Genomic DNA, 27,743 nt, shown 5'->3' on the forward strand with positions numbered 1-27,743 from the left:
GGTGCAATGAAGCCAACTATTTCTTCAAATGAATATTAATAGTAGATATGTGATAGATTATATCATTATTCCAATAAAACACTACATTGTGGACATAATTAAACTCCACAAAAATATTTAATATTTGTCATTCATGAAAAGCTTTTGAATAAAAAAAACTCAATTCCATATCATTAGTTCAATTTAGTTGAAATGTATTCCTAAGTTAACCGAGTGACTAGTAAACTAATAAATTATTTCCTTTTTTCCATACTCTATACTAATGTACAGAGCTAGCCAACAAAGCTTCAAAATAGAATCCAGTACTTAGCATTAACTTATACATAAATCAGTGTTTGCCATTAAAAAAAAGATTTTGAATAAACAAAACAAAGTTCCATATCATTAGCTCAACTTAGCCAAAATTAATTCATGTGTTGATCATGTGATTAAGAAGCTAAAAAAATATTTTGTTTCACATGCTCTATGCCAATGTACAAAGCTAGCCAACAAGTTTCAAAATAGAATCTAGTGGATCATCATAAACTCAATTGAAGAATGGTCCCTAATTGCCAATGCATTTTTATGTTAGAGTAGTGGTTGTATGCTTTTGACTCTTTTTCATTGAGTGTATCTCTGATCCATATCCTCCAAAATAAAATAGTGGTTCTGGCAAATTGCACTTTTAAATGGTTGCTTCTTCTTTTATGCCTCATTAAAATATCAACAATTAGTTACTTGTAACAATAGTTTGAATGCTTTTTCCTAATCGATACAATCGATGTTGTTGAAGGCAAACATGCTTAAATATATTTGTATTGCTTCTTCTCTCATAATACAGATACATAAGTGTACCCCCAACATTGATGTTATGTGTCAACATATTAAATTTACAATCTATTTGGTGAATTAAAATGTTTATGGATTTATTTAGTACTCCCAACATTCATTTATGCTTTTGTTGTTATCTCAGTGACTAAATACTAATGAATGGTTACCTAGGCAATAATATTTTTCAAAGTTAGCAAGTTTTTTATGTCCTTAGCCAATGAAAATATTTGGTGGTCAATTTTAAATGTTTGTGATTGTATCTAGTTCAATCCAATGAGGATCTTTAGCACTAACTAAATTATTTATGATATACTTTTCATGAATTAAATATTTGGTGTTTGAATCTAAAAATGGTGCTTCTAGTACTTTGCAAAATCCAATGTTTACACTACATATTTGAATATGCAAGTATTTTTTTGTTTAACAATAATATTATGTGCATCTTATTTCACGCATCATTTTGAATATGATATTTATTATGAAGTGTGTAATGTTGTTTGTAGAAGATTAACTCTTCCTCTGGAAATTGTGAAAAACTACTATCATTAGATGAAAATAAGAAGTATCAACGTCGCAAATAAGAAGTATCAACGTCGCAAAAGAGATCGTGAGTACTATGCTCACCACAAAGAAGAAATCAATATTTTTCATCATATGCAATGAAACAAAAAATGAAAACATGTGGCATAGATATAGGGATGAGTACTTAGATACCAACTATTAATTCAAGCAATCTCATACCCTAAAGTGATGTAGACTTTGCAATAGCTTCTAAAATCTTCCACACTAGGATAGATGCATTGGAAAAAACACAAAAATTCAGAGTGTGCAATGAATGTTACCTTGGCATACACAAATCTTCAACAATTTATGTTGTAATTTGCAGTAGATGTTCTCCTAAAAAGGGAGACATCGCTTTGCAACATCAAATAATATGGACCTAGGAAAACAACCAAATGAATTAAAAAATCTAACCCAAGTTGAAGAGATACTCATAGCACATGTAAATGTGATAGTGGAAGTAACCCATGCTTGTGGTGGGTAATACAAATATTACGGTCATGCGATTAGCTTCCCCCAAGACATTAAATCAATAGCAAAGTACCTACCACACAGAATTTCAGATTTGGATGTCTTAATAGTTTGCAGACTCCAAACCCATGGAATGTAGTATGATTGCTATGTAAGTAAAGCTTGAGTTTGGGCTGCATTAAAATATAAGATCAAATATGATCCATACTATAAGGATGTTCTAATTTTTGATGAATGTCTACACGAACTCTCAAATACAAGTATGGACATTTCAAGCTTGCTTCATACTATTGATGTAGACAATGAACATGATCTCTCAACTGAATTTGAACATCCAAGTGGTGAGGATGAAAATGAAAGTGACATGACATACATGTCATCTTTTGTCGCTAACTTACCAAATAGACAACATGCGATAGATATCATCAAAGAAACAATGCAAATTTCAAATGCAAATGACGCTCTTATTTATTAGCCAGAGCTTGATCCATCTCCAGTAAATGAATACAATACTAAATGAATACTCGATATGGCTTTCCCCATACTTTTCCCAAATGGTGTTGCATTACCAATGCAACCTCGCTATCGACAAGTTAAGATGCATGAATATGTGTTGCACTTAATGAGATATCACGATAGTAGATTTGGTAGCCACCCAAGGTTTCGCTATTTTGTACTCAATATAATGATGCAACATCGAACTCAAGGCCTCTCTTCTATGTTTGTGAAGAAAAATCTAGAGGACTCCATCCAAACCACCATTGAAAACCTTTGATTTCACATACAACAGATGCCCAACACTCAATTGGCCTAAGAATTTATACACTTTGGATCTTCCTTGAGGGGAACTCATGCGTATTGGAGTAAATATCGTGGTGAACTTACAAATATGATCAACCAGATAGGAACCCCTACTCTTTTCTTCATGTTTAGTGTTGCAGATACTAAATGGCCTGAATTACAATGACTTTTTCCAAATGGCCTTCCATCGATGCTTCAGAACAACAAAGAACGCACAAACAATGTTATTAAGAACCCACATACGACTTCTCTATTCTTGCATGAAAGGTTCACAATATTCCATGAAAAAGTAATAGAGAAATTCTTTTATGTGACAAATTATTGGTTTAGGTATGAATGGAAACATCGAGGATTAGGACATATACATGGTTCATCTAGATTCTAGGTGCACCTGACATAGAGAAGCTTGACTGGAATAATCATGCAGAGGTAGAATGAGCAAGATCATTCTTTGACAAATATGTGAGTGCATGGAATCCTTGCACTTCGTCTTGTAGATGCAACACACAACATCAATAATTGCAAGAAGATCCTTGTCTGTTGGAAACAAATACTATCTTCTGTAGAGATATGCATGTTGACTATGAGGAATTGATCAACCGCATTCAATGACACACATAATGTAATGAAGCAACGTGCTTATGAAAATAAGGTAATATTTTAGATTTTTGCTACAAAGCCCCTTGGTTAGAAAGTGTTAATTCATCCTTGGCTTATGATGAGTTTGGAAAAAAAACCTATGCTCCAACTCGGAATGATGATAGGTTGAATACACACAACCCAAATATGATTTCAATATCTAGAGCCAATATGGATTTCCAACCAGTTGTATCAAAGATACTTTTTCTTAAATATATAGCAAAATATGCATCAAAAGTAGAGAGGAAATCAGAGAGTTGTATTGATATGCTAATGCACATATGCAAGAAACAAGTGGGTGAAGACCATGCACTGTCAGCATATTGTAGATTTCTATTTGAGATAATTGCAGATCATGATATTGGTGCATAGGAGACATGCCATATGCTACAAAAGTTAACACTTGTTGTTAGTAGTTGCTCTTTTATAACACTAAATGTTGGATGTAAAGTTTTGCATCAAATTAACAAAAAAACTAGGTGATAATATAGTACTAGTGAGTTATTTACACTCCTACATAGAATGATCCACTAGTATGGAACTAATGTCATTGATCAAAATTGCTAGATCATTCTCATTTTTAGCTACTCGCAAAGGGTGTAGGTGGATGGTTAGGAAATAAAAGGAAATTGTCAATGTTTTTTATTGTTTCTATAGTACCCCTGATGAGGAATCTGAACAATTCAAGTTATTTTGTTGGAGTAAGCTACTTTTGTACAAGCATTATCGCAACATCATTGTAGATATTGGTCTCACTAAAGATGTGATTATTGCAAATTGGAAACAATTAAAATTAAATAACTACCGTGTCTGGCATGTGGACTGCCTAATAGTTACAAAAGATGACCATGAAGATGATTCCAATGATATAAGTGAGGTGGATCCAATAAAGACGAGTGACCTAGATGAATGGGAGATGTTATCACATATGGGAGTTGGTGGTGGTGAGAACTTGAATGCCCTTGAAATGCTAGGAAGATATGACTTTGATAATATCAACAATTGGGGTGAATATTCTATACCTCCCCATTTGCACAATAGTGTAGAACATTTCATAAGTACAAACAAGACATCCGAGAAGATGAAAACTCCATATTACAAGAGCATGCTCCATTATATCCATTATCTTCTAAACAAGAACTAGCACTTACCATTATAAAAGAGCATTATAATGATATTTCCTCCAAACAACCCCTCTATATGATCATACAAGGAACAGTGGGCACAGGAAAATCATACTTGATAAATTACATCAGACATGCACTTTGGGTTTTAGCTCCTAAAAGTAATAGTCCACTCGTTATTGTTGCACCCATAGGAGTTGCGGCATTAAATATAAATGCCTCAACCATACATGCTACCCTTAGAATACCAATAAGAGAAATGTACCCACTGCGTGGACAATCACTACTAGTCTTTCAAGAAGAGATGAGATATGTGAAATAGCTTTTTATTCATGAATTTAGCTTTGTAGGGCTGAAGTTGCTTTTGAAAATAGATAGTAGATTTCCTGAGGTTTTCCCCCATCAACAAAAACAATGCTTCGGTGGCACATCTATAATTATTGTTGGTGACTTAGTACAACTACCCCCTATCATGGATAAACCAATTTATGCATCACACTCAAATGCCAAATACCTTTGGGATAAATTTACAAAGGTCATCACATTGATAACCATATTTCTCCAACAAGGTGATAGTCAAGCTCAAATCAAATTTCGTCACATGTTGTACAATATGCGAAATGCAAATATGACTGAGAAAGATTGGGAATTACTCATGCAACGTACAAATAAAATGATATCTACTTCTAAATGAAGATCATTTGATTAGTCAACGCATCTTTACTCTACAAACAATTTAGTCGGGATACACAACCGACAAATGCTTAAATTACTCATTCTTCCTATTGCACTTAGTATTGCTATTAAAATACACTTACAGCCAAACCTTGATAGTGATGTCGATCGACTTCCAAAAGAACTATTGCTATGTAAAGGTCAAAGAACAATGTTAATGATAAACCTTTGGATTAAAATGGACCTTGTAAATGGATCGCTTGGAGAGGTGGTAGATATTGTGTATACACTAGGATGTAAGCCCCCTGACCTACCTCTATATGTGGTTGTCCGATTTGATAATTATACTGGCCCACTGTGGGACCAAAATGCCCCAAACAGTCTACCTATAACACCTATAACCTTGGGTAATTATAGACAGATCCCACTATCTATGTCATGGGCACTTACCATACATAAATCCTAAGGATTAACACTTCAAAGGGCAACAATTGATATTGGTACAATAGAATGATAGGGTTTGACTGTTACAACTATATCAAGAGTTAAATCACTCGACAACTTGTGTATAGAGCCATCATTCTCTTTTGATTGATATTCAAGAATGAAAGATAATCCATATACCATTATTAGAAAAAAGGAAGAGTCACGATTGCAACAACTCTCCCTATAGAGTGGATAGGTCACAAATATATTACTTTCCTCTAATTTATATGACTATGTTTGTGCTTACATGATCAATTCTAAAATTGGCTAAATTTATGCATTTTAATCTCATCGTACGCTAATGTATATAATTGTTGTGTTATAGGTATGGTGCATAAAAAAAAATCTTTTTGGTAATCCATTGAAATTTACTTATATATGGATAATTGCATGTATCCAATATGATCTATAAGTTGTCTTGTTTAGTATATCTCTATTGTATCTAACGTGTAATACACTCTCTGCATCTATCTTGTTAATGTATGATGCAATTGAATAATAAATGTGTTGTCTTTGTAGAGAATCTATTGGTATCATTCTTTGTCTACACAACTTCAATTACATATATGTTACTTGTATCTCGCATGGCTTTCAATGGGTCCATATTTGTGGGGGCTCCAAGAATCTCTACTTTCAAATATTGTAGATTATTAATGTTTTTAATTTTTAAATGGTGTACTTCAAAATTTTATATCCCCATGTGCATTCTCAAAGATGTGATCTTTAGGTGATGTACACATAGTATCATTCATCATAAATTTTAAATAATAATAAATAAATAAAAATAATTGTATTCGAATATGTTTTGATTTGTAAGGTATTAAAAAAATGGTCATCAACATGCAAAGTTTGAAATGAAGTTATTGATTCCTTTCATGAATTGTTTTTTGATTGTCAAAATAACAACTTTCAACCTAGCATTTTTTGTTGTTTATATTCCTTTACCATCTTATTATATGTATGGCACAAACTAGACGTAGTCATGTATCTTACATGTAAACTACCACCTTTTCTCACTATTGACGTATCCCTTGCTCCTACGGGTGAAAGTTCTAGTTAACTATATTTAATGGCATACATCTTAAGGGGAGATCCTAAATTATACATAAGAATGCAAATTAAAATATACATATTTTATTTCATAGATATATGTATATATGTTCATGTTAAATATAGACATGTATGTTTTCAATATTCATGTTTATGTATATGTCAAATTCATCTTAATGTCTAAATCTAAGTGTAATTAAATTACACGTCTTAAGGGTCCAGATCCTAAATTATACATAAGAATGTAGATTAAAATGTATTTTTTATTTTGAAAATAGATGTATGTATATTTGTTCATGGTTAAAAGTAGACATGTACATGTTTTCAATATTCACATTTTTATATCTACATATGTTAACTATTGATGTTAATTTGTCTTATAACTAAGTGTAATTAACTATATTTAATGACATGTCTTAAGGGGAGATCCTAAATTATACATAAGAATGTAGATTAATGTAGATTTTATTTCATTAATGTACATGTAAATATGTTCATGTTAAATTTAGACACATGTATGTTTTCAATATTCATGTTTATGTATATGTTATTATTTTTAATGCCTTAATCGATCTAAGTATATACTTAACTATATAATTCAATGACATGTCTTAAGGGGAGATCCTAAATTATACATATAGAAGAATGTAGATTAATTTGCATAGGTAAGAATATAACATACATACATACATAAGAGCATATAAAGAATGTATGACCTAAAGAATACATGTTACAACATTTAATTAATAAAAGTTAATTATAAGAACATAACTTGATTATATACAAACATAAAGAATGTACATCATATAAAAACATGTAAAGATTATATATATGTACAAATACATAACAACATTAACTTGATCATAAGAAAACATAAACAATGTCTAGACATAACCCTAAAACTAACTATAACTAGGCTAAAAGATAGCTCTAACCATGTAACCATTTAACCCTAACTCAAACTCTAACCCTAGCTTGAAAAATGAAACCCTAATTTCTAATGCTAACCCTAGAATTTCAAACTCCTACATATTTTTACACTTTCTTAAGACCAATTATATATATGTATGTCCACACTAACTTAGCTTGAAAACAAAGAGAGGTACCTAGATCTACTTCTATTAAATATGTTAACAAAGAGAAGGAAGATATTATACAAGAAGTTCATGCAAGGTTCACAACATTGTCTATCCATTTTAATTCTTTTGTATCTACCTAGAACTTAGTCATCACCATCAAATCCATGGCTCTGAATGATCTAATTGTTTAAAGTTGCCAATTTTATGTTGCCCCTAGAAAAATAATAGTCAAAATGGAGTATACACATGAGTTGTATTTGATATACCTGATCATTCACCAAAGACCATAATTCACAATTCCTTACTATAATTTTCTTGAATCCTCAACTAGATTCAATAAACATGCTTTGATACCTTGAATGAGAGAGTTGATCTCTAGTTGCTTAGATTTGAAGCACAAGAAGCAATCATGAAGGTTAGGTTCTAATCTCATGGCTTATTATTCAATTTTCTAAGGTTCAACTACATCATCCTCTCCCACATAATAATGGATAAATTTCAAAGTCTCTTTATCTTGGGGCATTTACAAATTGGTCTACTGTCAAATGTTCTCTTATTGCTCAATGGTAAGAGTGAATCCATTCATCTCTCCAAATCAATGAAGAACAAGGGGAAAATGTGATATTAAATTTTTAGTTTTGAGGATAACATTCAATTTATTTCTCTTCTTTGTCATTGGTCATTATAGAATTTTTAGTCTAGCCCAATTTAGCTAAGGTTGCAAATGAGGGATCCCATCCCAGGTGAAGATATCATATTAACATGAATAGTCATAATCCACCAGCTCAATATCTTGTTAGGGGTACAATTCCCATGGGTATACTAGGGTGATCCCACAATAATGGGTTCCACTTTTTGACCAATTTTGACACTGAAATCAATATTTTTGACTATATCTCCAAAACTATAAATAATTTCAAGATGACATAAACTAGTGATTTTGAATACTTTGTTCCTACTTTGTAACTATATTTTTTAATCTAAAAAAAAAATATTTATGTCAATTTTTTTTATCTCCTCTGAAAAGTGGTACATAATAAAATTCAATATTTTAAAGAGTGACAGTCCGTTTGACACACATAACTTTTTTTCTAGAAATGATAATGAAGTAATTCTTTCAGCATTGGATTTGTAACATCAATATCCAGTGTCTGCATTTGGTTTGATTTATTTTTGTTGAATATTGTATAGTTTATGAAGTTTTGAAGTGACACGAATCATAATTTAGACATACGTTCCGTTTGACACAGATAATTTGAAGTCAATTTAACATAAACCTAATTTTTTTTTTTGAATAGTAAGGTATCTCAATAAGCTAGTGCCTACATATTTTTCAAAAAAAATTTGACCTAATTTACTAATTTTCCCGAAGTGTCGAAGTCGGTTGATGTTCAATCAGTAATGAACCTATAATGAGTTAAACTCATATTTGAAAGTCTTAACGACTAAAATATGTATTAAAATTATAGTCGTTGGACAGCTTGCTCCGAGAAGCACATTTTGACATTTTTTATTTTACAGTAGGAGATCATTCTCCTGCAAATTATGGGAGTCAAAAGAGCAAAAAAAATTTAAAATTATGAAAAATGAGTTCAAATTTTCCTAATTTTGAGCGTTCGCTCGAACACTATGTTCAAGCGAACATATTATGCATGTTCGCATGAACACATGTTTAGGCGAACATGTTCATTGCACTTTCACGGCAGCCGAAAAAATATCTGGCTATGTTCGCGCAAACATAGCTAAAAATTTCGTGTTCGTGCGAACAATCAAAAAAGCCAAAAAATTATCAAAAATGGGCCCTGCGCCTACATGCATGAAACATCATTCTATCCGCGAAACAAAAACCACCATGTCTCACATTTCAATCATTGATTGCAAATTTTCATTATAGACGTCATTTTGTGCCATCAATCTTTGTATTTAGTATCAACCTGATAGTGCATTGCAGGCCTGTCTTTGTCACGAATTTTGTGCACAGATAAATTGAAGGCAGGTGAGAGATTTCTCAATATTTGAAAATTAATATTCTTCCTATCTTCGTTCACGCTTTCATCAATATTTCTTATCTTCGTTCACATTTAATTGAATTTTTTAATTTATAACTTGAATTAATAAAAAATATTTAATTTTATTTTCAAATTAAATTCATTTGATAAAAATAAATGTGTCATAACTCTTTATGAATTCTCAATTTCTATAAATAAATAATCTAAGGTTTTCATTTCCTTCTAGAACATAGATTAGATGATTTTGTGTTACTAATGGTCTCCTTGCAGCATGTGGCAATTGTGGTATGAAGACATGATCATAACAAACTACTAATGTTTGCTTTGTAGGATGTTGTCGAAGACCATTGTGTATTTGTCAAAACCATGTGTGTGGATTTATTAGATTAAATAACACTTCATTTGGTGCTTAAAATGAACTTTTTATTTTTTGCCTAGCGTATTTACAGTGTTTAAATCCCTAGGAGTTGCATTGGACGTATCCTCTCCCCTCGCCATTCGTGGATCTTGGGTGTAAGAGAAATCCATGTAACTTCTATAGGAGGCCTGCCTTGGACCAAGATACTCAATATTGGGTATACCAAGGGACGACCTTAGAGCGATAATGGGCCAAAAGCCAGGTCAACATTCTAGCCTCTATATAAAACTCGATTACGGTGAAAGTCGTGTCGGCGGTATTGCTAAGTGATAGCTCTCCTCTGGTATCCTTGTGGTGCGTCAAACCCCAGTTCTCGGGGCTGGGAGACCTTCTGAGGAAGTTTATCACTCACTTGTTGAACGGAATACCCTTACTAAAAACCATGTTTTAGTGGCCAAAATTCTTTCTATCCACTGGCTCAAGGGGTCACCCATGCCCGTGAAGACATCCTACATTCTCGCGGTCCTTAGTAGAGACAACAGTCCCTTGGGAAGTCATGCCCCTTTGGAAGTAGATCTTGGTAGCCCCGAGAAGTGAGTGCGCTATAAGGGGGAGCCTGTGGTGCCAAGGTCCTAAGTTTTCTGCTCTGGATAAGCGTGGCTGAACTTTGGTTCAAGTAGGAATTTAGTGGATACAGTCCTAAAGCATAGGTTGTGGTGTGACTGTTCACTTTTAACAACAGCTATTCTTGTCTTAATGTGTCTTGCGTGTGTGTAAAACATAATCAAGATAAAAGCCAACATTCAAATTTACACCTTGAAAATTTTCAAAACCTTGTCAAAATATCAAACATTGTCAAAACATTACAAACTTTGGTTCAATACATTCAAACCTTGGAAAACATAGCAACTTGTGCTCCTAAACGTGCTTGGCAAAACATAGATTTCACTCCTGCATAGCATCCACTTGCATTCTTCATAGTTTGAGCCTCATACTTGCATCATATAGACTTCATATAGCACCTTTTTAGTATCCCTCATATTCACATTGCAATCATTAGCATTTAAGCTTGCATCCTTTGCATTTCACCTCAAAAATTATCACTTTGCATCTTCCATCTTGCATCTTTGCATACCCAACCCTCATCTTGACTACTTTAACCATCATTTTGGATGTCCTACACATCATTTTGAGCATTCATTTCGAATTGTCTCCTTCAATGTGTCTCTCCCTCACTGCTCTCTCCCTCTCCCACACACACACAAACACTATTTACTTGTGTCTCATTTTAATATTCATCCCTCCATCTCTGTATACCCCTTTCACTTCTCTCATCACCTATCCATTTTTTTCTCCACATACACCTCTTCTCTATATCCATATTTCTTCTCCATCTCTCCCTTTATCCATCTCTATCCCTATATCCCCCTCTCTACCTTCTCTTAGTTATATATTTCATTCTCACTATCTTTGTTTATCTCTTCCTTTTATCTCCATATCCCTCTTCTTCTCAATCCCTTCACCAATTGGGCCTTTTCTCCATCTCTATAGAGGCACTAGTAAAGTTTGACCCATTTTTCAACAAAAAATCTAGAAAACATAGCTCTTAGAATTGCCTTAGTTTCAACCCAGCTTTCCAACTGCTACCTATGTCAAGGTAGATTTGGCTTTGTCATTTTGATTTTATCTTTTTTTGTCATTTTTTTGATCAAGATCCAAAGTCTATTGTCATAACGTTAAACTCTTAGGTTAATAACTTGTAAAGATTTCACCTAAGTTCAAAAAACATTATGTATACCGAGCTATCATTAGCATAATCATATTTCTAAATGTCATTTTTGACTTACCCTAGTGGTATATCCCCCTCATATTGCATTTTTCAAACCCTAACATCATTTTCACTATCAAACCCTATCAAATTGTCCATCAACCAACTTGTCTTCTTGATCACCTATCCTCATTTTGCATAGCCTAAACGTCATTATCAACCCTAGGAAACCATCCCTTGCATAGTCCACTTTGCATACACCTACCTTTAACATCCTTACCAAGTCCAAAACATAACCCTAACCTTCATTTTGCACATCATAATCTTCATCTTGCATACCTTCAAAATGACACCTTGCATTTGCACTTGCATAACATCCCTAGGACATTTGTACTTTGCATATCAAAACCCTAGGTCATTTAACATTTCCTCACATTGCATAACATCCCTAAACACTGAAAAATATAAAAAACACTCATATCTTGCATACCCACATCTTAATTATCAAGTTTTGACCTCTTTTATCAACTGCAACCCTGTTTTACCAACTGCACACTTCATGGGCGCAGTTGGTAGTTTCAGGGCGCACTTGGTAGTTTTAGGGTGCACTTGGTAATTAGGGGTTTCATTCTAGGTTCCAAAACCCTAATCTGCACTTCCACACCTTGCATTGCATCCCAAGACCTTAAGAAACACTCTAAATCACTCAAAATTTGCATTTTAAGAAACTTTGGAGCTACATCATTTGCAGAAAAAAGAAGGACATGGGAGCTGCAAATAAAAGAGGGGGTTTCTAACCTTGTGTTTACTTTTTTTGATTAGTTTGGCTTTCATGGTAGACTAGTGGGTGTTAATGTATGTTGATTGAGTTTTGTGATTTCTCATAGTATACTATGCATTTAACCCATTTTTCTAGTCCTACAATAAGAACGAAAAAATTAAAGAGACAAAACAATTATATATTTTATAAGAAAGAAAAATTTATTTTTTAGGACAAACATTATAGTATTCATGCCATGTTATTTTTTTGTGATTCAATGATGGCTTAAGAAGGATTTGGTGCTTTGCTACTTGTAAAGAATGCGACTCACAGATTTTAGTCATATAATGAAAAATATTTATGTCTTGTTGCAGACGACTGCATTCTATTGATTTCTATCAAATAATTTAAAAGTACTGACAGCGACAGACAAATCCGTACAGTGATTTTTTTATCTGGTTACTGCACGAAATTTATCTTGAGGCAAGGGATAAATTTTTTTTTTTTTTTATAATGGGAAACAAGAGAGGAAGGCAAAACAAATATGCAAGGAAAAGATCTGATGAAGTAGAACAAAGAAATATTCAAAAAACGGTGGTACGTTATCATCAAATTAAACAAGGTGAAGGAAATGTTGAAGAAGGCTCAACAGAAGTACAAGTAGTGCCTATGGGAGAGAGGTTAGGAACACTCCCTACAGAATCTCAAACAATGAATGTTGAAGAAGGTTCAAGATCAATCCCTACAGAGGTTCAAATAACAGAAGTCGGAGAAGGGTCAGAATCTTTCCTTGTTGAATCTCAAATAATGGATGTTGGAGAAGGCTCAAGATTGGTCCCTGTAGAAATTCTAGTAACAAAAATCAGAGAAGGGTCAAGATCAGGTGCAGGAACTAGTATGGATGAACTCTTAAATATTGTCCAATCTGTAAAGTATGGTATTTCTCATAAGAATTTAGATCATTTACTTAAAATGAATGTAGATAAATTGAGAAAACTTGCAGCTAGTGTTCAACCATTAAGTTTGTCTAAGAGAAGGTCAATGAAGAAGAAGATAAGAGAAATTATGACTCAATTTGATAATACTAAAACACTTGAACAAGCTTAGTTGCTTTCACTTTTTCTTACACAAAAAAAGTTGCAAGAGGCATTGAAATTGTTAGGTGTAAACACAACATCAAAAAAGAGAAGATTTTCTAATATGCAAACTGATTTGATTGAAAATGTTAAACAAGGTTTGAGAAACATAGGAAAACACTCTCGAACTAAAGATAAGTCTGCAGCAAGAAAAGTGATGTTGATGTCTGTTGTAAGTAAGAATATGACCCAAAATAGACAAATATCTTCAATTTCATCTAAAATGGGTTTTAGTAGGAAAAAAATGAGAGAATATGTTAAGAGAAGATTAATTGTGGATGACAGTACTATGGAGGGAAATTGGGCAATCATGTGTAGAGCACCTCGTTCTGATAGGATTGAAGAGTTATTAAAAAAATTAATCATATCATTTTGTATTGATAACACTCGTCCTTCATCAAATAGTAGAGATGTTATCAGGCATAGGATTGCACCTGGTCAATATGAACATCATACAAAACATTGGTTGGACACAACACAACATGAGTTATATGTGTCATTTTGTAGTCAACATCCTAATGTAAAATTTGGGCAAACATTGTTTGAAAAATTGAAGCCATACTTTGTGAGGTCAAACAAAGTGTTTCAAACGTGTTGTTGTCATCATCATATTGAGTTTGATCTCCACTATCAGGTATTTCAAAAGTTTGTAGAAGACACATATGGTTTTCATGTTGCTCCTCCTAGTAGGAGAACTAAGTTTATATCATCCATTTTGTGTGACAATATAGATGATCCAGCTGGTCAAATAAATTGCATCAAAGGATTATGTGAAACATGTGGTGAATTGGCTCTATTTCCTTTGAAAACTGAAAATATTGATGTAACAAAAATATTGAATTGCAAAAGTTACAAGTATGTCAAGAATGAAACAAAGTTGGGGAAAGAAACAAAAAGGTTGGAATATGTTGAAGAGGAGTTTCATGTTCTAACATTTATGGACAGATTTAAGAAATTGATTCAACCTTATATTTGTCATGCATTTTTTGCAAAGTGGCAAGCACAACAGTTTCAAACTCTGAGAGATAATTTTCCACTTGGAACAATTGTATCAGTTGTTGATTTTGCAGAAAACTATTCATTTGTTCATCAGAAAGAAATTCAATCAGATTATTACTTTAATAAGCAGGTCACTATTATGGTACATGTTTTTTATAGACATGCATAGTTAGATTTGGATGGTGTTCAGAGTATAGTTCAAGCACGAGTAATTATAAAGGAATATCATTTTTATATAAGTGATGATAAAGAACATGACATTCACTATGTAGAACATTGCTTCAATACGTTCTTTTCTTATTTGAAAGAAAGAAACATAAATGTTGATAAACATTATGTTTGGTCTGATGGATGTGCCGCGTAGTTTAAATCATCTAGACCATTTTATGCATTGTGTAGATATCATCGCAATGAGAATATAAAACACATATGGAATTTCTTTGAGAGTGGTTATGGAAAAGGTGAACATGATGGTGCTGGAGCTTGCATCAAACGTGCTTTGCAAAAATATCAAATGAATTATCAGGGAGTTCGTGTAAATGATGCACATGATGTTGTTGAATGGTGTAAGACTCATTTTGCATTAGATGAGGTCGGGACATCATCAACAATGAGTCGACAGACACCATATAGAGTCTTCTGGGAGATAACAGGTATGGATGTGTACGTCTATTTAACTTTTATGCACGATTAAATTATAAAATTTTATTTTTGAATTCGTTGAAGTTTAAATTTAATTTTTCTATATTTTCAATTTAACGAACTTTCAGGTGTCAATAGAAAAAACATGCATGGTTGCAAGAGGATAGAAAAGACACGTTCTTTACATTCAGTCATGAGTACAGATAATTGCAATTGGACATTGAAGACAAGAGAATACTCATGTTTTTGTGACAGTTGCATTGATGAAAACTATGAAGAATGCATCAATCAGACACATGGATATACAGGTGCATGGATTTCGGTACCACTTAAAGTTACCGATAAATTTGATAAAGAAGATGAAAATTTTGATGATATTCCATTGATTTCTGATGATTATAATCATATCTCTGGATTGGTAAAAGTGGGTGGGTATCATAAAAATTAATCTCAAATTTTTATTTAATTATCGATTTCAACTGTCTTATATATATTGTACACATGCATTCATGTATACTTGTTATGTAGGAGATGTCTTTGCAGTGATTGCTGAGCCTGGAAATCATGAATGTGTCAGTTATTATTTATTGCGATGTACTGCAGAGAGGACAAAGTTATATGACCCTGAAGAAAGTGATGGAATGTTGTTCCCCATAGGTAAATTATACATATACATATGTACATGCACATATATATTTAAATAAATATATATATTTAGGTAACTTGATATCTGTCAAATTTTAAAACACTTAAATTTGTGGTACAGGTTTTGTTGTGATAGAGGGGACATATTTGAAGCAAGAGAAAATAGTCCAATATGGAATACACTTTGTTGATTATCAACCTGACAACAAAGTTTTACAATATAGCCACGTGGTCGTTGCTACAAGGCTTTGTCTGCATCCAATCAAACTTAAGCGTGCACGATGCAAGTGGAGACTAGACAGTGAAGATCATGAAAAAATATTGCATGTTATAAGTGTACATCATGGTTGATTAGACCTTTGAGATTTATTTTATAATAATCTAAATATCAACTTTGGTGAAATGTGTTTTCAATTACATACTATGGTGAAATTATGAATATAAACTTTGGTGAAATTGTGTTTTTAATCTGAATATCTAAGTTTCAGTTATCATTAGTTTATTTTTAAAACTATAATATTAATTGTACTATGGATGAATTTAATAATTTAACAACTCGATATAAATAGGCTAGAAGTTAGTTTGAACTTACATAATTTCATTATCTATGTTACAATTCTTAAATATCAACTTCCTTTCAAACTATTGAATTTCATCTTGAATTAAATGTGTTTAGATTAATTGTACGATCATAAGTTCTTTATTTTCATTAATTTATTAAAAAATTATATAATTTAATAATTTAAATTAATTGTACCATGGATGAATTTAATAATGCTTCACCTTAAAAAGTTCCAAGGAAATTCAAGTAGTTGCAAACAATAAATATGGTGATTTTGTATCATTGTAAAACAAAATGCATACTTTCTAAGCCCACGGAGGTCCTCCAAAAGTTATAATTAAAAACCATCTGTTAAAGAAGATCAAAAACATTATTATTACGATAAACTTCCACAACAAACCACTTTAGAGTCGGTTCAAAAAAATTCGTTGGACGACTAAAAATTGAACTCTCGTTAAAAAAAAAGTATTTTATGATTGTAAACCTTTATAAAATTAATTTGAAAATGAAAAAAATTACTATTCTTAGTTAGGGTATGTAATCCTTTGATTTGACAATTTAAAATCAGTAGAGAACATTTTGTTCTGGTTAAAATCAATTTTCTATTTTTCAGGTAGTTTATTAACGTTGAGTTATTTACAAAAAGAATGAGCCTACACATTGATCAGGAAAAATTACTAGCTGAGGCTTTTGAGTGCATTATTTCTCTCACTTCCATCACAATGCGAGGAAACTCATAATTTAAAACAGATACAACACAACTTAAATGTATTCCAAATCGATGAAGAGAAACTTCTGCTCCACCAATACCAAAAAATAGAGAAAGTACTCTAACACCATCAGGATATAATGCTTTCAAGATTGATAAATGATATGCAACTGTATCTGTTTGGAATGAATTACCCAAACAACACAAGCGGTCAGTTGGACAAGAAGTTCTATGAGTGTGATCTCTATCAAATTTTAATAGAAGCTCTATCTCATGGAGCTCTAAAGGGACGAGGTCACCTGGCCCCACCCATACCAAATTCCACTCTTCACACTTTTGAAGTATATATTTCTGCGCACTATCTTGCAGTTGCCCTCGTGCATTCTAAATCATAACTCTCAGTTGATCAATAAGGATAGTGCCACATCATCTTGAGTCTATGGAATAAACATATACATATCTAATATACACGTCTCATGTTTTCTTCTTATGTCCTCTCTCTAGAAAGATCTGGCATAAGTGGTGGGAGGCCTGGTGCCATAGCCGTATTCATGCCGAATCTCTTATTAAATTTTGGGACAGCCTTGGCAGACCCCCTACGAAAACTTAATTCCTTTAGGTGGCCTGGGCTATTGGACCTTCTTTCATTCTATGGAATCTTTGGTTGGAGTGTAACCGTCAGATCTTCTATAATTCCAACTTGGGAGCCACTAAACTATGGCAGTTGATCCTAACCAGGCTTCTAGAGACTATCTCTGCTAAATGTGATATGTCAGAGCCGGTAGATCCTGGTGATTCCCGTATTATCAAGAATTTAGGATTAGTGGATAAAGGATTTGGAACTAGTAGCAGTAAGAGATCTCAGCCATGAAAGAGGAAGGTTTGTAGAGTGGGGAGATGGAGTCTTCCTCCTGATGCAGTCCTAAAGATTGACACTGATGGCTCCTCCCGTGAGAATCCTGGACTGGATGGAGTGGGGGGGATTGGGAGAGATGCAGATGACAATGTTATTTTCATATTCTCTATTCAGAAAGGAGTTCAATCCAATAACGTGATGGAGGCTTTGGCCATTAAGGTGGCTATGGAGCGGGCTTGTTCTCTTGGTTGGAGGAGAATGGTGTGTGAGTCTGACTCTCAGATTGTTGTGATATGATAAATAATCGGAGAGTGGATGAATCTAGCTGGCAAATTGCCTCTATTGTTAGAGAGATTCTCCACTTGAGTAGCTTTGTGGATGGGATCTCTTTCTATCATATTCCTAGGGAATGGAATGGAGTGACTGATGTCTTGGCAAAATGGGCATCAGAGAAAGGTGTTGGTTGGGATATTTCTGTTAGGGATGATCTTCCTGCTGATCTTGCCAAGACTTTCGAGCAATTAGTGGAAAAGGACAGAATGTAATTGGTTTTGGGTTGGTGTTTTGGTTGGTTGGGTCTAAGGCCTTCTGTAATTTGGTTTTTTTACCCCTTTTTTTTTTTTTTTTAAATAATGTTTCAAGGTTTAGGTTTCAAGTTGGGTTACATATATATCATTTAAAACAAGGGTCATACTTCACGTATGTGCATGTATCTCAAATGTAATTTTTAAAAATTTAGGATTAGGCTCAACTTGTTTTGATTTTATGTAAGTTAGGCTTCAATTAGGTTTCCAAATAGGGTTTTAGTGTAATTAGGCTCAATTTTAGGGTAAGATTTAAGACCTTATGACATTGTCAAGGTTTACATGAACTTACATAATGTCTAGCATTAAATTTAAGGGTTAATATTAAAGTCCATGGTTAAGAATTTAGGATAAGGGAACTTAGCATATGAAGTTTATGATTTGGTTCAAGATTATGATTTAGGGTATTTATTATCATTTATAATATTGGGTTTAGAAATTAAATTTTAAGGTCAAGGTTAGGGTTTGGTTAGGTTAGGGTTAGGGTTTGGATGTACATGTATGTTATATTCATACAGGTAGAAATGCAAATTAATCTACATTCTTATATATGTATAATTTAGGATCTCCCCTTAAGACATGTCATTGAATTATATAGTTAATTATATACTTCTAATTATTAAGACATTAAAAATAATAACATATGTACATTTAAACATGAATATTGAAAACATATGTATGTACATCTATATCTACCACATGAACATATTTACATGTACATTTATGAAATAAAATATACATTTTAATCTACATTCTTATGTATAATTTAGGATCTCCCCTTAAGACATGTGTTATTAAATATAGTTAATTACACTTAGTTATAAGATAAATTAAGATCAATAGTTAACATATACACAAATTATACATATAAAAATGTGAATTTATTAAAAATATGTACATACATTTACTTTTAACCATGAACAAATATACATGTACATCTATGTTCAAAATAAAAAATTATACATTTTAATCTATATTTTCACATGTACAATTCAGGATCTAGACCCTTAAGATATGTCATTTAATTAAACTTCTAAGATTAAGACATTAAAGTGAATTTGACATATTTACATTTAACATTAACATATATATATATATATAAATATTTTTTTAAATTTGACTTCTAAAATTTTGTAATGTTTTTCTAATTTTTTTTAAAATATTTTTTCTAATGTTTTTCTAAATTTATTTTCAAAATATTTGGAAACTATAAATTTTCTAATATTTTTCTAATATTTTTTAAAATTTGTTTTCTAAAATTTATATTATTATAAATTTTCTAACGTTTTTCTTATTTTTTTTCTAAATTTGTTTTTAAAAATTTATATTAAATTATAAATTTTCTAATTTTTTTCTAAGTTTATTTTCTAAATTTTATATTAAATTCTAAATTTTCTAATGTTTTTGCAATTTTTTTAAAAAAATTGTTTTCTAAATTTTATATTAAATTATAAATTTTCTAATATTTTTTCTAATTTTTTTAAAATTTATTTTTTAATATTTTTTAAAAATTTTATATTAAATTATAAATTCTCTAATATTTTTGTAATTTTTTTTCTAAATTTGTTTTCTAAATTTTGTAATGTTTTTGCAATATTTTTTTCTAATTTTTCTAATTTTTTTTAATGTTTTTTCTAAATTTTCAATTTTTTTAAAATATTTTTTAAAAAATTTCTAATTTTTAACTGTTTGTTTTCTAAATTTTATATTAAATTATAAATTTTCTAATGTTTTTGTAATATTTTTTTATAAAATTTTTGTAAATTTTATATTAAATTATAAATTCTCTAATGTTTTCGTAATTTTTTATTTTTTTTTTCTAATGTTTTTCCTAAATTTTATATTACATATTTTTTACTATTTTTTCTAATGTTTTCTAATGTTTTCTACATAATATTTTTCTGTTTTCTAAATTAATATAAATAAACAATAAAAATATTAAATTAACATTTAGATATGTTTTATAAACTATTAAAAACATAAATAGCATTGAAATATATTTTCAAAACTATTAAAAACTATATAACATTCAAATATGTTTTAAAAACACAAAAAGAATGCATTGAAAACATTAAAATCTATTTTGATAATATAAAAAAAAATACTTTAAAAACGTTGAAAACATTAAATTAATATTATTTTGACATACCCGATAATGAAAATGAGAACGAAAATGAGAAGATGATGTCGACAGAAGTTGCTCAAGTCACACGTTCGCCCGAACGCTCAATGAACAGTGCTCGCCGTAAAAATGAATTTGGAAAAGTGAAGAAGACATTTTAAGCCGCCAAAAATTTTGTCAATATATGTTCGCAAGAACATGTGTTGCGTACTTGTTCGCATGAACATGGCACGATATGTTCGCGCGAACACTCGACGGAAACATGTTCGCGTGAACATGTCTAGGGTGTTCGCGCGAACGTACGAGAAATGGAGATGCGAAAATTTGTCATTTTTTTGAAGTTTCTTCCTCCCACAAAAGTGGTACCTAGTATTGTGCATTCACCCACTAGCCAACAAGCATTTGAGTACTAAGTCATAGATATGAACTCTAACAATGTCAACTTGAAGTTTTGAATATGCAAGCTCACATTGAATTTCTTAGGGCATAAGGACCAAAATCATAAAAGCCCAAAGGTTGTTTGAACCGTAGTAGAAACATTAGTAAAAAACTATTTAGCCATCATATTAGACCTTGGACAACATATCTCATGATAAAAGATTGAGATTCTTGTAAATGATTTAAAAACTAGTTTGGATAAAAGCTTGAAAATAAGGGATTAAAAAAGGTGTCAAAAGTTCACTTTTTTTTCCTCGAGATAACCTAAACTTGAACATCTATGAAAATTTGGAGATATGGTTAAAATTAGTATGATAAAAAATTAAATGCGCATGCATTTTTTATTACATAAATCTAAATTGTAATACAACATCTTTAATCAAATGATACTATTTTCACTTATTTGAAAACAACACACATTAAAATACATTATTATATATTATGACATTGTGTTATTTCTATTTAAGGAAAATATAGAAAATCTGGCTAATTTAACACATTTTTAATTAATAATAAGTAAATATATTATCACTTTCTTATTATATGTTTGAAAGTTTATTTTGAATAAATTATTGTTAAATGAAATATAGAAAATCTAAGTTTACTTATTATTTACTTATTATTAATTTAAAATGTGTTAAATTAGCTAGATTTTCTATATTTTCCTTATAGAAATAATGTGCAATGTCATAATATATAATAATGTATTTTAAGTGTACAGTAGACTTAGCTAATTTTAAATTAATAATAAGTAAATATATATATATATATATATAGCTAATTTAACACATTTTCATGTTTGAAAGTTTATTTTCAATAAATTATTGTTAAATGAAATATAGAAAATCTTTTCAAAACATGTCACAATATTGATAAACTTAGAAGACATTCTCGTGAGAAATGGATTCATGTGAATCACTACTCTTGAAACATGGGTCAATGAGATTGACTCGTAAACTATATGATTAATTCCTTATAGAAATAACACAATGTCATAATATATAATTTAATGTATTTTAATAGAAAACTTGAATTGGTCTCATATAGTTCAATGTTTTGAATTGCACTTCTTAGAAAATTATAAAAACATATTACTTAAATATCTAATAAGATGAAACCTTTATATTTCTTATACAATTAGTAATCAAACAACAAAATAGGAAAACTATATATATATATATTAGAATTTAAGTACTCCAAATATTTGATCTAGGGGATAAAATAAGATCTAATATCCTTAGATCATGTTCTTATATATATATATATATATATATATATATATATATATATATATATATATATATATATATATATATATATATATATATATATATATAAATTGATGGTTTATGGACCAATGTGTTCAAATTTATAATTAATTACACATGTTTAGACTAAATTTAGAAGGATTCACATGTGACCAACCTTTGTGACACCACACGTGATGTCTCAACAAAATGAATTTACTTAGATTATCACATGAAATTGAGCAATATTTTGAATTGTTCAAACTTTTAAATTTTGCATATTAGCAAGTTTTGATTATCCCTAAATAACTCTAACTCTCATGTACATGTATATGCATTCAATCATATATTTAAATTTTATCAGATCATATGTACATGTTACAGATTATCTAAACATGTGTGATGTACATTCAATTACATGTATAATTTTTAATTAAAAATAAAAAATTGTGTGTACAGTAGACTTAGCTCTTAATACATTTCTATAGATATGGCTTCACATGATCAACTTGCTGCGGCTCTTGGTGTAGCACCTGATGCAATTCCTATTGTGGCTCCTAATGTGGTTCCTATTGCAACACTTGATGCAGTTCTTGTTTCGGCTCCTTATGTAGCTCATTGTGTTGCTCGTGGTGGGGCTCATGCTGCAACTTATGGTGGGGCTCATGGTGTACCTCGAGGTAGGGCTCATCGTGTGGCTCATGTTCCAGCTCCTAGTGCGGCTCCAGGTGGTGTAGGTCCTAGTGCAGCTCCTATTCCAGGTTAGGCTACACCTGCAGCTCCTATTGGAGGTCCTACTGCACCACCTCCATGCATCGATATCGATGCTTTATTTGCATTTTCAGAGCAAGAGATTATTAGACTACAACAGTCTATATTGTCCTCTAATGATGGTCTTTATAGAGACATATGTGCTACTATATGTAGGAGTTTATAGGATCTAACAGCTAGATTTAGAGCTCACCATTCATTTACTCCTAACATATTTGCTTCCATATCTAGGGAGCTTAGGGCTAAGATTTCAAGAGATGCATCTTTTGATGACGTCAAGAGGGTGGCCCCCAAAGACGTCATCAAAAGAGATCTCTTTCCAGGATATGAGGGAGCACAAGGTAGGGTGAGAGGCTACCAAGTCACACTATGTAGAGATCCTATTATTGCTAGCATGATCCATCCTCAGTTTTCAGCTGCACATGGTCATTATCCTAATAACGACAAGATACCTCTTTATTTTGCACAACAGTTGTACACTAAGTTTCGCATGGGGCTCAACGTCAACTACTTGGACATTCCAAATTATTGCAGAAAGGGGCATGGTCAAATCGCAAATCATGACTAGTATCACAGTGCACATCGTCTTCCACCTCCAGATGTTAGACAGTTTGTTGGACAAAGAGTGCCTCTCATGACTCCAGCACATGTGCCTATTGCAGATAGAGCTTTCATTGCTTCCTAGAGGGGAGCAATTGACACTATTGGAAATATTGCATTTGCGGCCGCTAGTATCACATCTGATTCTATTGGTTGTTATATTCATAGTCGATGTCCTTGTCCACCTAGTCAACCATCTTTAGAGGCATCTAGTAGCACTTCAGGCACCTCCTCTGATGATGCATATAGAGCTATTGGGCTACCACTACCAAGTGAAGTTCATGCTCTTTCAAGACATTAGACACATATGGATTTGGCACTGTATTTTTTGGAGGATATGTTGCATATTATTAGTTAAATTTTTGATACATAGGGGATGCCAGTTCACTTAGTGATGGATGTTGTTAGACAGCATCAAAGCCCCGTAGTTCCATAGAAAGAGGCTGCCACACCAGTGATAGATGATACACCTGTGCGTAGCTCACAACATTTAGCACCAAGCTCACAGCATTCTACAGATGACTCAGGCATACGAGTTGGAGACATTAGGATCACAGCTGAGGGTCTTGATGATTTTGGTGAGCAATTGCAAGGCCTGTCTGAGATTGATACTAGTTTGAGCATGTGTATTTCATCATACATGGAGATATTATTCCAACCTGACAGCCATGATTCTACAGCATTACCGAGCTGGTTACACAGTCCACTTCACTCATCATTGCTAGTAGTTGGACATGGTGCTAAGGGTGGTTTAGTAGGTGTTAAAGTTTCAAGAGGTGCATCGATAGATGATATTATGGAGTCTACTGATCATCCTCCACCTCTAAAGACCCAGGTACATATATATAAATGTAAGTATACATGAAATTAAAAAATATAAATTTATTTAAAAATTCAATTCAGATAGATATTTAATTTAATCTTCAACTATAATAAATCATACAGGCATAGGTCGTTGAGCACATGGTTACATCTAGTGTTGGTTAAAGGCATCATGTACGTGAGAGACATGATTCTATTGAGGCACCTGGTAGTGCTCAAGTACAAGTTTTAAATAGTTTGTTTAAAGTTAAATTTATGTTTCAAACTAGATATATATATATATATATGCACTCGTATTTAATTTGAATGTACACACATGCATATATATGTTTAGATCTAGAACTCTAATGTACACACACGCACATGCACATGCATGCGCACGTGCATGCACACACACACACACACACACACACACACACACACACACACATATTTGTAGGGCTCGGTTGATGCGCCTCAGCGAGAGGATGTACAAGAGACTCGATCAGAGGGTCATTTTGTTTGTATGTGTCTTGAGGGGTCCCTCTAGTCGTATAGTAGATCTTTATATATTTTTTGATGCATTTATATATTGGAGACAGTTTACATACACATATATGTGCATTTTAGTACCTTGACATGACACATGTATACATATGTTTCACTATTTATTTGATTATTTAGTACTTCAGTAGTTAGATGGTCACATGTATATATGACTTTTTATATTTTGTTATGTACATATATTTATTCGAGATTTACAATTTGCATATGTATGCATTTCAATTGTAGAGATATTTTAGATGTAGATGTTTATTCTTGAGACGTGTATATATGTGTACATGTGTTTTTTTTTGTATTATAGCTATAGAATGTTCATGTTCTTGAGACATGTACATGTGTATATACATGTGTTATTTTTTTTGTATTATAGTAGACCATGTATAATTTTTAGATTATAGCTTTTAAACTTTAGATTTTATTATCATTATTATAAAATAATCAAATTAACTTCTCTAAATACCTACTTCAATAGTTAAATAGTCAAAGAAGTTCCAAATTGATCTCTATGAACCTAATCTAAAAATTTCAAAAATAATAATAATTTATAGGGTGATTGAATTGAATTAATATAGGTGCTTAAAACTACTAAATTAACACAAATGATTTAGATTAAATAAATTTAAAATATTATATTTATTTGTAATCATTATATGAAATAAACAATTAGTAGGACTAAAGATACGTAAATTTGGTAAATCAATTAATAGGAATAAAGATAAAAATTTGTTAAATGTATTAGTAGGAAGTTAGAAAGATACATATTTCTTAAATTATCAATTACTAACCTGCTAAAGATAAATATTAGTTTGATGTGGATAAAAATATGTTAATTAGGTAAGCCAATTCATTATTTTAGAAAACTTTTACAAAATATAATATTTAAAAACATATTAATTTAAACTAATTTAAACTAAGAGTATGACCATATATGTAATAAACTAACATTAAATTATATAGTTTTTTAATAAACTAATGATCTAACTAGATGAACTTATTAATCTTACAATTTTAAAAGCACATTTAATTCACTTATGAAATTCAATAGTTTGAAAAAAAAATTAACTTATGAAATTAATTTATTATTAAATTATATAATTTTTTAATAAACTAATGATAATTAAGAACTTATGATCGTATAATTAAAAACACATTTAATTCAAGATGAAATTCAATAGTTTGAAAAGAAGTTGATACTTAAGAATTCTAACATATTAAATTATCTTTGATACATGTATCTATAGATAATGATTGTGTAAGTGTGAACTAACTTAGCCTATTTATATATCAAGTTATTAAATTATTAAATTCATCCATGGTACAATTAATATTATTAATTTATATAGTTTTTAATAAACTAATAATAATTAAGAGTATGATCGTACAATTAAAAACACATTTAATTCAAGATGAAATTCAATAGTTTGAAAAGAAGTTGATATTCAATTTATTATAAAATAAATCTCAAATGTTAGTTCAACCATGATGTACACTTATAACATGTAATATCTTCTCATGATCTTCACTGTCTAGTCTCCACTTGCGACGTGCACACTTAACTTTGACTGGATGTAGACAAAGCCCGGTAGCAACGACCAGGTGGTTGTATTGTAAAACTTTTTTGTTAGGTTGATAATCAACAAAGTGTATTCCATGTTGGATTATTTTATCTTGCTTCAAATATGTTCCCTCCATCACGACAGAACCTGAACCACAAATTTAAGTATTTTAAAATTTGATAAATATAAAGTTACCTAGATATATTTATTTATTTATTTAAAGTTACCTATGGGGAACAACATTCCATCACTTTTTTCAAGGTCATATAACTTTGTCCTCTCTGCAGTACATCGCAATAAATAATAATTGACACCTTTATAATTTCCAGGCTCAGCAATCACTGCAAAGATATCTCCTACATAACATGTATACATGTGTATGTGTATAGTACATATATAAGATAGTTCAAATTAATAATTAAATAACACTTGTTCAAATTAATTTTTATGATACTTACCCACTTTTACCAATCCAGAGATATGATTATAATCATCACAAATCAATGGAATATCATCAAAATTTTCATCATCTTTATCATATGTATCAATAACATCAAGTGGTACTGAAATCCATGCACCTGTATATCCATGTGCTTGATTGATGCATTCTTCATAATCTTCATCAATGTAACTATCACAAAAATATGAATATTCTCTTGTCTTCAATGTCCAATTGCAATTATCTGTACTCATGAGTGAATGTAAGGAATGTATGTTTTCTATCCTCTTGCAACCATGCATGTTTTTTCTATTAACACCTGAAAGTTCATTAAATTGAAAATATGGACAAATTAAATTTAAAATTCAATGAATTGAAAAATAAAACTTAACAATAAAATTTTATAACTTAATTGCATAAAAATTAAATAGATGTACACATCCATACCTATTATCTCCCAAAAGACTCTATATGGTACATG

This window comes from Cupressus sempervirens, chromosome 7 (genome assembly GCF_028749045.1).
Source record: "Cupressus sempervirens isolate cs-2001-9-10 chromosome 7, ASM2874904v1, whole genome shotgun sequence".
Lineage (NCBI taxonomy): Eukaryota > Viridiplantae > Streptophyta > Pinopsida > Cupressales > Cupressaceae > Cupressus > Cupressus sempervirens.